Consider the following 14933-nt stretch of genomic DNA (forward strand, 5'->3'; position numbering starts at 1 on the left):
CACCTAACTTCAAGTATTAACCCCTAATATGCCGACCGGACCTCACCGCTACTCTAATAAATTTATTAACCCCTTAAGCTAATTCTAACCCTAACACCCCCCTAAGTTAAATATAATTTAAATCTAACTAAATAAATTAACTCTTATTAAATAAATTATTCCTATTTAAAGCTAAATACTTAACTTACTGTAAAATAAACCCTAATATAGCTGCAATATAAATAATAATTATATTGTAGCTATTTTAGGATTTATTTTTATTTTACAGGCAACTTTGTATTTATTTTAACCAGGTACAATAGCTATTAAATAGTTATTAACTATTTGATAGCTACCTAGCTAAAATAAAGAGAAATTTACCTGTAAAATAAAAACTAACCTAAGTTACAATTACACCTAACACTACACTATACTTTAATAAATTATTCCTATTTAAAACTAAATACTTACCTGTAAAATAAACCGTAAGATAGCTACAATGTAATTAATAATTACATTGTAGCTATTTTAGGATTTATATTTATTTTTCAGGTAACTTTGTATTTATTTTAGCTAGTTAGAATAGTTATTAAATAGTTATTAACTATTTAATAACTACCTAGCTAAAAGAAATACAAAATTACCTGTAAAATAAATCCTAACCTCTAGTTACAATTAAAGCTAACACTACACTATCATTACATTAATTAAAAAAATTAACTACAAATAACTACAATTAAATACAATTACATAAACTAACTAAAGTACAAAAAATAAAAAAAGCTAAGTTACAAAAAAAAAATAAATAAGTTACAAACATTTTAAAAATATTACAACAATTTTAAGCTAATTACACCTAATCTAAGCCCCCTAATAAAATAACAAAGCCCCCCAAAATACAAAAATGCCCTACCCTATTCTAAATTAAAAAAGTTCAAAGCTCTTTTACCTTACCAGCCCTTAAAAGGGCCATTTGCGGGGCATGCCCCAAAGAAAACTGCTCTTTTGCCTGTAAAAGAAAAATACAACCCCCCCAACATTAAAACCTACCACCCACATACCCCTAATCTAACCCAAACCCCCCTTAAATAAACCTAACACTACCCCCTGAAGATCATCCTACCTTGAGTTGTCTTCAGCCAGCCGACCCACCGATGGAACCGAAGAGGAGATCCGGAGCGGCAGAAGTGATCCTCCAAGGGGCGCTGAAGAAGTCTTCCATCCGATGAAGTGATCCTCTATGCGGCGCTGAAAAAGTCTTCCATCCGGGCGATGTCATCTTGCAAGCGGCGCTGAAGAAGTCTTCCATCCGGGCGATGTTATCTTCCAAGCGGGTTCTTCAATCTTCTTCTTCAGGATCCATCTTCATTCCGCCGACGCGAAACATCCTTCTTCCCCGACGGACTACCGACAAATGAAGGCTCCTTTAAGGGACGTCATCCAAGATGGCGTCCCTCGAATTCCGATTGGCTGATAGGATTCAGCCAATCAGATTCAAGTTCAATCCGATCGGCTGATCCAATCAGCCAATCAGATTGAGCTTGCATTCTATTGGCTGTTCCGATCAGCCAATAGAATGCAAGCTCAATCTGATTGGCTGATTCAATCAGCCAATCAGATTTTTCCTACCTTAATTCCGATTGGCTGATAGAATCCTATCAGCCAATCGGAATTCGAGGGACGCCATCTTGGATGACGTCCCTTAAAGGAGCCTTCATTCGTCGGTAGTCCGTTGGGGAAGAAGGATGTTCCGCGTCGGCAGAATGAAGATGGATCCTAAAGAAGAAGAATGAAGACCCCGCTTGGAAGATGACATCGCCCGGATGGAAGACTTCTTCAGCGTCGCTTGGAAGATGACATCGCCCGGATGGAAGACTTCTTCTGCGCCGCCTGGAGGATCACTTCATCGGATGGAAGACTTCTTCAGCGCCCCTTGGAGGATCACTTCTGCCACTCCGGATCTCCTCTTCGGTTCCATCGGTGGGTCGGCTGGCTGAAGACAACTCAAGGTAGGATGATCTTCAAGGGGGTAGTGTTAGGTTTATTTAAGGGGGGTTTGGGTTAGATTAGGGGTATGTGGGTGGTGGGTTTTAATGTTAGGGGGGGTTGTATTTTTCTTTTACAGGCAAAAGAGCAGTTTTCTTTGGGGCATGCCCCGCAAAAGGCCCTTTTAAGGGCTGGTAAGGTAAAAGAGCTTTGAACTTTTTTAATTTAGAATAGGGTAGGGCATTTTTTTATTTTGTGGGGCTTTGTTATTTTATTAGGGGGCTTAGATTAGGTGTGATTAGCTTAAAATTGTTGTAATATTTTTAAAATGTTTGTAACTTATTTTTTTTATTTTTTGTAACTTAGCTTTTTTTATTTTTTGTACTTTAGTTAGTTTATGTAATTGTATTTAATTGTAGTTATTTGTAGTTAATTTATTTAATTAATGTAATGATAGTGTAGTGTTAGGTTTAATTGTAACTTAGGTTAGGATTTATTTTACAGGTAATTTTGTATTTCTTTTAGCTAGGTAGTTATTAAATAGTTAATAACTATTTAATAACTATTCTAACTAGCTAAAATAAATACAAAGTTACCTGTAAAATAAATATAAATCGTAAAATAGCTACAATGTAATTATTAATTACATTGTAGCTATCTTAGGGTTTATTTTACAGGTAAGTATTTAGTTTTAAATAGGAATAATTTATTAAAGTATAGTGTAGTGTTAGGTGTAATTGTAACTTAGGTTAGTTTTTATTTTACAGGTAAATTTCTCTTTATTTTAGCTAGGTAGCTATTAAATAGTTAATAACTATTTAATAGCTATTGTACCTAGTTAAAATAAATTGAAAGTTGCCTGTAAAATAAAAATAAATCCTAAAATAGCTACAATATAATTATTATTTATATTGTAGCTATATTAGGGTTTATTTTACAGGTAAGTATTTAGCTTAAAATAGGAATAATTTATTTAATAAGAGTTAATTTATTTAGTTAGATTTAAATTATATTTAATTTAGGGGGGTGTTAGGGTTAGGGTTAGACTTAGCTTTAGGGGTTAATAAATTTATTAGAGTAGCGGTGAGGTCCGGTCGGCATATTAGGGGTTAATACTTGAAGTTAGGTGTCGGCGATGTTAGGGAGGGCAGATTAGGGGTTAATACTATTTATTATAGGGTTATTGAGGCGGGAGTGAGGCGGATTAGGGGTTAATAACTTTATTATAGTAGCGGTGAGGTCCGGTCGGCAGATTAGGGGTTAATAATTGTAGGTAGGTGGAGGCGACGTTGGGGACGGCAGATTAGGGGTTAATAAATATAATATAGGGGTCGGCGGTGTTAGGGGCAGCAGATTAGGGGTACATAGGGATAACGTAGGTGGCCGCGGTGTGCGGTCGGCAGATTAGGGGTTAAAATTTTTTAATAGAGTGGCGGCAATGTGGGGGGGCCTCGGTTTAGGGGTACATACGTAGTTTATGGGTGTTAGTGTACTTTAGAGCACAGTAGTTAAGAGCTTTATGAACTGGCATTAGCCCAGAAAGCTCTTAACTCCTGACTTTTCTCTGCGGCTGGAGTTTTGTCGTTAGATTTCTAACGCTCACTTCAGCCAAGACTCTAAATACCGGTGTTAGAAAGTTCCCATTGAAAAGATAGGATACGCAAATGGCGTAGGGGGATCTGCGGTATGGAAAAGTCGCGGCTGGAAAGTGAGCGTTAGACCCTTTCCTGACACTCTAAATACCAGCGGTAGCCCAAAACCAGCGTTAGGAGCCTCTAACGCTGGTTTTGACGACTAACACCAAACTCTAAATCTAGCCGTGTGTTTTAATACATTTTGTTTTACTTCCTTGAATCTAGATTGCGCTTGTGTTTTTCCCCCCAGAATTTAAAACTAAATACTTACTTACCTGTAAAATAAAACCTAAGCTAGCTACAATATATCTAATAGTTATATTGTAGCTAGCTTAGGTTTTATTTTTATTTAACAGGAACGTTTGTATTTATTTTACCTAGGTAGACTAGTTAGTAAATAGTTATTAACTATTTAATAACTACCTAGTTAAAATAAATACAAAATGATCTGTGAAATAAAACCTAACCTGCCTTACACTAAAACCTAACATTACTAAAAAACTAAACACTAGACAATAAGGGATATAAGATAAGCAATACCTAAACCCACCCAAAAAAACATTAAAAAAAACCTAACAATAACCCCTGACGATCCACTTACAGTTCTTGAAGTCCCGCTGGAAGTATCCATCAAGCCGGAGAAGTCCTCATCCATGCGGCAAGAAGTCTTCATCCAGATGGCATCTTCTATCTTCATCCATTTGGCATGGAGCGGGTCCATCCTGAAGACATCCAGCGCGGAGCATCCTCTTCATATGGTCGCTGCCAAAAACTGGAACTTCAATGCAAGTGACATCATCCAAGATGGCCAATCAGCCAATAGGATTTGAGCAGCTCTCATTCTATTGGCTGTTCCAATCAGCCAATAAGATGAGAGCTCAATCCTATTGGTTGATTGTAACAGCCAATAGGATGAGAGCTGCTCAAATCCTATTGGCCGATTGGAACAGCCAATAGGATTTTAGCAGCTCTAATCTTATTGGCTGATTGAAATCTTTCAGCCAATAGGTATGCAAGGGTCGCCATCTTGGATGACATCACTTGCATTGAAGTTCCAGTTGACGGCGGCGACCGTATAAAGAGGATGCTCTGTGCTGGATGTCTTCAGGATGGACCCGCTCTGCGCCGGTTGGATGAAGATAGAAGATGCCGTTGGGATGAAGACTTCTTGCTGCATGGATGAGGACTTCGCCGGCTGGATGATGATCAAAGAGGCCGTCTGGGATGAAGACTTCTTGCTGGCTGGATGGGGATCATCGGGGGTTAGTGTTAGGTTTATTTAAGGGTTTTTGGGTGGGTTTTATTTTTAGATTAGGGTCTGGGCATGTAAAAGAGCTAAATGCCCTTTTAAGGGCAATACCCATACAAATGCCCTTTTCAGGGCAATGGGGAGCTTAGGTTTTTTTTTTTATAGTTATTTTATTTGGGGGGGGGGGGGGGTTGTGGGGTGGTGGGTTTTACTGTTGGCGGGGTGTTTGTATTTTTTTTACAGGTAAAAGGGCTTAATTCTTTGGGACAATGCCTCACAAAAGGCCCTTTTAAGGGCCATTGGTAGTTTATTGTAGGCTAGGGGTTTTTTTTATTTTGGGGGTGCTGTTTTTATTTTGATAGGGCTATTAGATTAGGTGTAATTCTTTTTTATTTTTGATAATTTGTTTCTTAATTTTTGTAATTTACTTATTTTTTTTGTAATTAGATACTTTTTTAATTTTTAGAGTAGTGGTAGGATTTTTTTAATGTGTAGTTTAGTTTAATTTAATTGTTAGTTATTTTAATTGTAGTTTAATAATTATCTTAGTTTAATTGTTAGTTTAAAATTAATTTATTTAATTTGACAGGTAAGTTTTAATTTAATTTAATATAAGGAAATTGTAATTTTAATATAATGTTAGGGGGTTGTTAGGTTTAGGGGTTAATAGTTTATTTTAGTATATTTCCTTGTGGGGGGCTTTTCGGTTTGGGGTTAATAGTTTAAGTATATTTCGTTGTGGGGGGCTTGCAGTTTAGGGGTTTATTATAGCGGCAGTGTGGGCGGATGGCAGGAGGGCGGCGTTTTAGGGGTTAATAGGTTTATTATAGTGGCGATGATGTTGGGGAGAGGCAGAATAGGGGTTAATACATTTTAATAGTGACGGCTATGTCTGGAGCTGCAGGTTAGTGGTTAATAAATGTATTATAGTATTTGCGACGCAGGAGGGCCTCGGTTTAGAGGTTAATAGGTAGTTTATGGGTGTAAGTTTACTTTTTAACACTTTAGTTATGAGTTTTATGCTACAGCTTTGTAATGTAAAACTCATAACTACTGACTTCAGATGGCGGTACGGATCTTGTCAGTATAGAGTGTACTGCTCACTTTTTGGCCTCCCAGGCAAACTCGTAGTACCGGCGCTATGGGAGTCACATTGATAAAGGACTTTTTTAAAAGTACAGTACTGATGTTGCATGACACGCTAAAAAGGTGTGTGGTACACCTATATCTACAAGACTTGTAATAGCGGTGTTAGGGAAAAAGCAGTGTAATGGGCCATAACGCTGCTTTTTTAATCATAACGCCAAACTCGTACTCTAGCTGAAAGTATGAAATAAAAAAGTGAGCAAACACCTTTAAATTAGTTCATCTAAAATACTTATATCAAAGGAAGCAATCTCTAAAATGGAAACAAATCCAGAAAGAATTTCAAAGGCAAGAGAATTTCGTAGCAATTTTTAAATTGTTGTCCTCAAACTAAAAGATATACAATTCATAGCAGGATACTGCACAGTTGATTTATGTTTTCATTAATAGCAATGTGACACTCACATACTCTAGAGCCTAAATCCAGCTCTGTTAATAACCCACTTTTTTTGCTCCATTGACTCTTATAAGGGAATAAATTATTGTTCATGGGGCATTCTAATTTAAGCTTTTAAATTGTTTACTTTTAACTCATAATACGAGCGCACCCCCTAAGCATGCAAAAAGTTTACTTGTAGCGCAGTTAACACTCAATTGGGAGCATCAAATAGCACTCCACTTGTAATCTAGCCCTGAATGTTGCTCAAACTGGTCTTGCAGAGTTTTGTGATCTCCTTAAACCTATGTTGTCTCCTTAATTTCTCCCTATTCATTATGTAGAATTAAATTATTTGAAGCAAACACCCATGCATAGTGATACTTAAAAAATAATGTTGGTGCATAGGCATTATCTTTGTCTGTGTTAGTTAGGCGGTATAGGGTTTAAAGGGACATGAAACACAATCGGCTAACGCTGGCTTTTTTCCCCCCGCACCTTTTAAATACCGCTGGTATTTAGAGTTCACAGAAGGGCTGCGTTAGGCTCCAAAAAGGGAGCGTAAAGGCATATTTACCGCCACTGCAACTCTCAATACCAGCAGTGCTTACGGACGCGGCCAGCTTCAAAAACGTGCTCATGCACGATTTCCCCATAGGAAACAATGGGACTGTTTGAGCTGAAAAAAAACCTAACACCTGCAAAAAAGCAGCGTTCAGCTCCTAACGCAGCCCCATAGTTTCCTATGGGGAAACACTTCCTAAGTCTGCACCTAACACCCTAACATGAACCCCGAGTCTAAACACCCCTAACCTTACACTTATTAACCCCTAATCTGCCGCCCCCGCTATCGCTGACCCCTGCATATTTTTTTAACCCCTAATCTGCCGCTCCGTACACTGCCGCAACCTATTTTATCCCTATGTACCCCTAATCTGCTGCCCCTAACACCGCCGACCCCTATATTATATTTATTAACCCCTAATCTGCCGCCCCCAACGTCGCCGCCACCTACCTACAATTATTAACCCTAATCTGCCGACCGAACTTCGCCGCTACTATAATAAATGTATTAACCCCTAATCCGCCTCACTAACCCTATAATAAATAGTATTAACCCCTAATCTGCCCTCCCTAACATCACCGACACCTAACTTCAAGTATTAGCCCCTAATCTGCCGACCGGACCTCACCGCTACTCTATTAAATTTATTAACCCCTAAAGCTAAGTCTAACCCTAACACTAACACCCCCCTAAGTTAAATATAATTTTTATCTAACAAAATAAATTACCTCTTATTAAATAAATTATTCCTATTTAAAGCTAAATACTTACCTATAAAATAAACCCTAATATAGCTACAATATAAATTATAATTATATTGTAGCTATTTTAGGATTTATATTTATTTTACAGGAAACTTTGTATTTATTTTAACCAGGTACAATAGCTATTAAATAGTTAATAACTATTTAATAGCTACCTAGTTAAAATAATAACAAAATTACCTGTAAAATAAATCCTAACCTAAGTTACAATTAAACCTAACACTACACTATCAATAAATTAATTAAATAAAATGCCTACAATTAAACCTAACACTACACTATCAATAAATAAATTAAATAAAATACCTACAATTATCTACAATTAAACCTAACACTACACTATCAATAAATTAATTAAAATACCTACAAATAAATACAATTAAATAAACTAACTAAAGTACAAAAAATAAAAAAGAACTAAGTTACAAAAAATAAAAAAATAATTTGCAAACATTAGAAAAAGATTACAACAATTTTAAGCTAATTACACCTACTCTAAGCCCCCTAATAAAATAACAAAGCCCCCCAAAATAAAAAATGCCCTACCCTATTCTAAAATACAAATAGAAAAGCTCTTTTACCTTACCAGCCCTTAAAAGGGCCTTTTGCGGGGCATGCCCCAAAGAATTCAGCTCTTTTGCCTGTAAACAAAACATACAATACCCCCCCCAATATTACAACCCACCACCCACATACCCCTAATCTAACCCAAACCCCCCTTAAATAAACCTAACACTAAGCCCCTGAAGATCTCCCTACCTTATCTTCACCACGCCGGGTATCACCGATCGGTCCAGAAGAGGCTCCAAAGTCTTCATCCAAGCCAAAGCGGGCGCTGAAGAAGTCCATCATCGGGCTGAAGTCTTCTATCAAGCTGCATCTTCAATCTTCTTTCTTCCGCTGCCATCTTCTTCCAGCCAACACGGATCCATCCTCTTCTCCCGACGCCTACTCGCCGAATGACGGTTCCTTTAAATGACGTCATCCAAGATGGCGTCCCTCGAATTCCGATTGGCTGATAGGATTCTATCAGCCAATCGGAATTAAGGTAGGAAAATTCCATCAGCCAATCAGATTGAAGTTCAATCCGATTGGCTGATTGGATCAGCCAATCAGATTGAGCTTGCATTCTATTGGCTGTTCCGATCAGCCAATAGAATGCAAGGTCAATCTAATTGGCTGATTGGATCAGCCAATCGGATTGAACTTCAATCTGATTGGCTGATTCCATCAGCCAATCAGAAATTTCCTACCTTAATTCCGATTGGCTGATAGAATCCTATCAGCCAATCGGAATTCGAGGGATGACATCTTGGATGACGTCATTTAAAGGAACCATCATTCGACGAGTAGGCGTCGGGAGAAGAGGATGGATCCGCGTCAGCTGGAAGAAGATGGATCCGGAAGAAAGAAGATTGAAGATGCCGCTTGATAGAAGACTTCAGCCCGATGATGGAGTTCTTCAGCCGCCGCTTGGATCAAGACTTCAGCCCGATGATGGACTTCTTAGGCCACCGCTTGGATCAAGACTTCAGCCCAATGATGGACCTCTTCAGCCCGATGATGGACTACTTCAGCCCCCGCTTGGGCTTGGATGAAGAATTCGGAGCCTCTTCTGGACCGATTGGTGATACCCGGCGTGGTGAAGACAAGGTAGGAAGATCTTCAGGGGCTTAGTGTTAGGTTTATTTAAGGGGGGTTTGGGTTAGATTAGGGGTATGTGGGTAGTGGGTTGTAATGTTGGGGGGGGGGGGTATTGTATGTTTTTTTTTACAGGCAAAAGAGCTGAATTCTTTGGGGCATACCCCGCAAAAGGCCCTTTTAAGGGCTGGTAAGGTAAAAGAGCTTTTCTATTTGTATTTTAGAATAGGGTAGGGCATTTTTTTATTTTGGGGGGCTTTGTTATTTTATTAGGGGGCTTAGAGTAGGTGTAATTAGCTTAAAATTGTTGTAATCTTTTTCTAATGTTTGTAAATTATTTTTTTATTTTTTGTAACAGTTCTTTTTTTATTTTTTTGTACTTTAGTTAGTTTATTTAATTGTATTTATTTGTAGGTATTTAATTTAATTTATTTATTGATAATGTAGTGTTAGGTTTAAAGGGACAGTCTAGGCCAAAATAAACTTTCATGGTTCAGATAGAGCATGTAATTTTAAACAATTTTCCAATTTACTTTTATCACCAATTTTGCTTTGTTCTCTTGGTATTCTTAGTTGAAAGCTTAACCTAGGAGGTTCTTATGCTAATTTCTTAGACCTTGAAGCCCACCTCTTTCAGATTGCATTTTAATAGTTTTTCACCACTAGAGGGTGTTAGTTCACGTATTTCATATAGATAACACTGTGCTCGTGCACAAGAAGTTATCTGGGAGCAGGCAATGATTGGCTAGACTGCAAGTCTGTCAAAAGAACTGAAAAAAGGGGCAGTTTGCAGAGGCTTAGATACAAGATAATCACAGAGGTTAAAAGTATATTATTATAAATGTGTTAGTTATGCAAAACTGGGAAATTGGTAATAAAGGAATTATCTATCTTTTAAAACAATAAAAATTCTGGCGTAGACTGTCCCTTTAATTGTAGGTAATTGTAGGTATTTTATTTAATTAATTTATTGATAGTGTAGTGTTAGGTTAAATTGTAACTTAGGTTAGGATTTATTTTACAGGTAATTTTGTAATTATTTTAACTAGGTAGCTATTAAATAGTTATTAACTATTTAATAGCTATTGGACCTGGTTAAAATAAATACAAAGTTACCTGTAAAATAAATATAAATCCTAAAATAGCTACAATATAATTATAATTTATATTGTAGCTATATTAGGGTTTATTTTATAGGTAAGTATTTAACTTTAAATAGGAATAATTTATTTAATAAGAGTTAATTTATTTCGTTAGATAAAAATTATATTTAACTTAGGGGGGTGTTAGTGTTAGGGTTAGACTTAGCTTTAGGGGTTAATAAATTAGCGGTGGGGTCCGGTCAGCAGATTAGGGGTTAATACTTGAAGTTAGGTGTCGGCGATGTTAGGGAGGGCAGATTAGGGGTTAATACTATTTATTATAGGGTTATTGAGGCGGAAGTGAGTCAGATTAGGGGTTAATAACTTTATTATAGTAGCGGTGAGGTCTGGTCGGCAGATTAGGGGTTAATAAGTGTAGGTAGGTGGCGGCGACGTTGGGGGGGGCAGATTAGGGGTTAATAAATATAATTTAGGGGTCGGCGGTGTTAGGGGCAGCAGTTTAGGGGTACATAGGGATAATGTAGGTTGCGGCGGTGTGCGGTCGGCAGATTAGGGGTTAAAAAAAATTATTAGAGTGGCGGCGATGTGGGGGAGCCTCGGTTTAGGGGTACATAGGTAGTTTATGGGTGTTAGTGTACTTTAGAGCACAGTAGTTAAGAGCTTTATGAACCGGCGTTAGCCCAGAAAGCTCTTAACTCCTGGCTTTTTGCTGTGGCTGGAGTTTTGTCGTTAGATTTCTAATGGTCACTTCAGCCAAGACTCTAAATACCAGCGTTAGAAAGATCCCATTGAAAACATAGGATACGCAATTGACATAAGGGGATCTGCGGTATGGAAAAGTCACGGCTGCAAAGTGAGCATTAGACCCTTTCCTGACTGACTCTAAATACTAGCGGTAGCCCAAGACCAGCGTTAGGAGCCCCTAACGCTGGTTTTGATGGCTAACGGCAAACTCTAAATCTAGCCGAATGTTTTTGCTTTCATGATTCAGACAGGGCATGTTATTTTCTAATTTACTTCTATGATCTTATTTGTTTCTTTCCCTTGGTATCTTTAGTTGAAGGGTATACCATGGTAGGCTCAGGAGCTGCAATGCACAACTGGGAGCTAGCTTGTTATTGGTGGCTGCACCACATGTGTTCAGCTAGCTCCCAGCAGTACATTGCTGCTCCTTCAGCAAAGGCTATTAAGAGAATGAAGCAAATTTAATAATTGAAGTAAATTGGAAAGTTGTTTAAAATCAAATGCTCTATCTGAAGCATAAAAGAAAATTCCGATTATCCTAATAAAATGACGGAATAATCTAGATTTTATTAAAGAGACAGAGACAAGTATTTTGCATTACTTTTCCTTTTAATGCTCAAATATCATTTTTAAAGTAAAGAACGTTAAACATTTAAGCAGAAAAAACAGAAAAATGTAAACATAACCAATAACAGGTAGATAATATATGGTCAGTTAGTAAATGTCCAATCAGGTGCAAACAGAGTCCATAAGATACATAGAAAACTGTTATTAGTCCTCTTTTCTACTTGCTAAAAGAAGAAAAATAAGCACGGGAAATAAGAAAAAACAAAACTCAGAAAGAAGGCAAAAAATACTGAAGATCAGGAGAACCACATATGAAAGATGAACTGTAGAAAACACTGGAAACTTGAGGAAACAAACTTTTAAAGTTCATGAAGGTATCCGAAACTGAAGAAGTTCCTCTTTGTGGACATTCATAAAAGGATTGAGATCCAAAAACATAAATTTTGCTTACCAGATAATTTCCTTTCCTTCTGTATGAGGAGAGTCCACAGCTTCATTCCTTACTTGTGGGAAACACAGAACCTGGCCACCAGGAGGAGGCAAAGACACCCCAGCCAAAGGATTAAATACCTCCCCCACTTCCCTCATCCCTCAGTCATTCTGCCGAGGGAACAAGGAACAGTAGGAGAAATATCAGGGTATAAATGGTGCCAGAAGAACAAAACAAAATTTAGGTCCGCCAAACGGAGAATACGGGTGGGGACCATGGACTCTCCTCATACAGAAGGAAAGGAAATTATCTGATAAGCATAATTTATGTTTTCCTTCTTAAAGGGACAGTCTAGACCAAAATAAACTTTCATGATTTAGATAGAGCATGTAATTTTAAACCATTTTCCAATTTACTTTTATCACCAATTTTGCTTTGTTCTCTTGGTATTCTTAGTTGAAAGCTCAACCTAGGAGGTTCATATGCTAATTTCTTAGACCTTGAAGGCCACCTCTTTTCAGAATGCATATGTATTTCATATAGATAACACTGTGCTCGTGCACGTGAAGTTATCTGGGAGCAGGCACTGATTGGCTAAACTGCAAGTCTGTCAAAAGAACTGAAATAAAGGGGCAGTTTGCAGAGGCTTAGATACAAGATAATCACAGAGGTTAAAAGTATATTAATATAACTGTGTTGGTTATGCAAAACTGGGGAATGGGTAATAAAGGGATTATCTATCTTTTAAAACAATAACAATTCTGGTGTAGACTGTCCCTTTAATATGAGGAGAGTCCACGGCTTTATTCCTTACTTGTGGGAAACATAAACCCAAGCTCCAGAGGACACTGAATGAATGGGAGGACAAAAAAAAAGAAGGCTGACCCTATTCTGAGGGCACCACAGCCTGCAAAACCTTTCTCACAAAAGCTGCTTCAGCCAAAGCAAAAACATCAGACTTTTAAAATTTAGAAAATGTATGTAAGGAGGACCATGTAGCGGCCCTACAAATCTGATCCATAGAGGCCTCATTCTTGAAGGCCCAAGAGGAAGCCACTGCTCTAGTTGAATGAGCCTTAATCCTCTGAGGAGGCTTATGTCCCGCTGTCTCATAAGTTAAGCAAATAATGTTCCTCACCCAAAAAGATAAGGAAATGGACGAGGCCTTCTGCCCCCTACGCTTCCCAGAATAGACAACAAACAAATAAGAAGTCTGTCTAAACTCCTTCGTAGCCTAAAGATAGAACTTTAAGGCCCGAACCACATCCACATTATGTAACCGTTCCTTTGAAGGACACAAGGAAGGAACAACAATCTCCTGATTGATGTTGTGATCTGAAACGACCTTAGGAATAAAACCTATCTCAGTACGAAGAACAGCCTTATCAGCATGAAATACTAGGTAAGGAGGCGCACATTGCAAGGCAGCCATTTCAGAGACTCTGCGCGCTGATGCAATAGCCAGTAGAAAAAGAACCTTCCAAGACAGTAATTTAATGTCAACTACATGCATAGGCTCAAATGGAGCCTTCTGCAAAACTTTAAGAACAAGATTTAAACTCCATGGTGGAGTGCTAGATCTAAACACAGACCTGATTCTAGCAAGAACCTGAACAAAAGACTGAACAGCTGGAAGCTCAGCGAGCCTCTTGTGCAGTAAAACAGATAGGGCCGAAATCTGTCCCTTAAGGGAGCTAGCAGAAAAGCCCTTCTCCAGACCTTTCTGGAGAAAGGAAAGAATCCTGGAAACCCTGACCTTATGCCAGGGGAATCCACGTTCTTCACACCAGAATAAGTAGGTCCTCCACACCTTATGGTAGATGCGACGAGTAACCAGCTTATGAGCTTGAATGATAGTATCAATAAATGTCTCAGAGAAACTTATCTTGGCTGGTACTAAGCGTTCAATCTCCACGCAGTTTGTCACGATGCACTGCTCTAGCTGCTCATTACCTAGGGGGGAGTCAGCTCCTGTCTGCGTGTGATATCATTGCCGCACGCTCCCTCCCTTCCTGATGCCGGTCTGGATTCCTCCTGTGGTGTGAACCCTGCAGCTATGTAATTACTTCACTTACATTCACCTATGCCCAAATATAGGTGTTACCTTCTGTTCTTCTGGGTGTCATTGTTGCTATAAGCTGACTGTTATATAGTTGCTGAACCCTGCCTGCCTGACCTTTCTGGTGGTCTATCCCTGATTTCCTACCTGTTACCGTTGAGTACTATACTGTCTGTGGTGAGTGCCGCTTACCTCATCTTGCAAATTTTCTATGCTCTGGGATATTCCCTATCATTCTGGCTCAACACCGGGATAACAAGGCTAATGGCCAAGTTCGGTCTGTTAATGGAATATCCTACGAGCATTACACAGTCAGCCTCAGAATCTAGCTTTTGATGAACAAAAGGACCTAGTTCCAGTAGATCCCTGCAACAAGGTAACTTCCATGGAGGAGATGACGACATCCCCACTAGATCCATGAACCATATCCTTCACGGCCACGGTGGAGCAATCAGTATCACTGATGCCAGCTCCTGCTGGATGCGGGCCACTACTTGATGAAGGAGAGGTAATGGTGGCAAAAGGTATGTTAGACTGAACCTCCAAGGCACCACTAATGCATCTATTAGCTCCGCCTGAGGATCCCTGGATCTCGACCCATACCTGGGTAGCTTGGTATTGAGACGGGATGCCATGAGATCTATCTCCGGAGTCCCCCACCTGCATATCTCCACAAGCACCTCAAGGTGG

Source organism: Bombina bombina, chromosome 5, assembly GCF_027579735.1.
Source record: "Bombina bombina isolate aBomBom1 chromosome 5, aBomBom1.pri, whole genome shotgun sequence".
Taxonomy (NCBI): domain Eukaryota; kingdom Metazoa; phylum Chordata; class Amphibia; order Anura; family Bombinatoridae; genus Bombina; species Bombina bombina.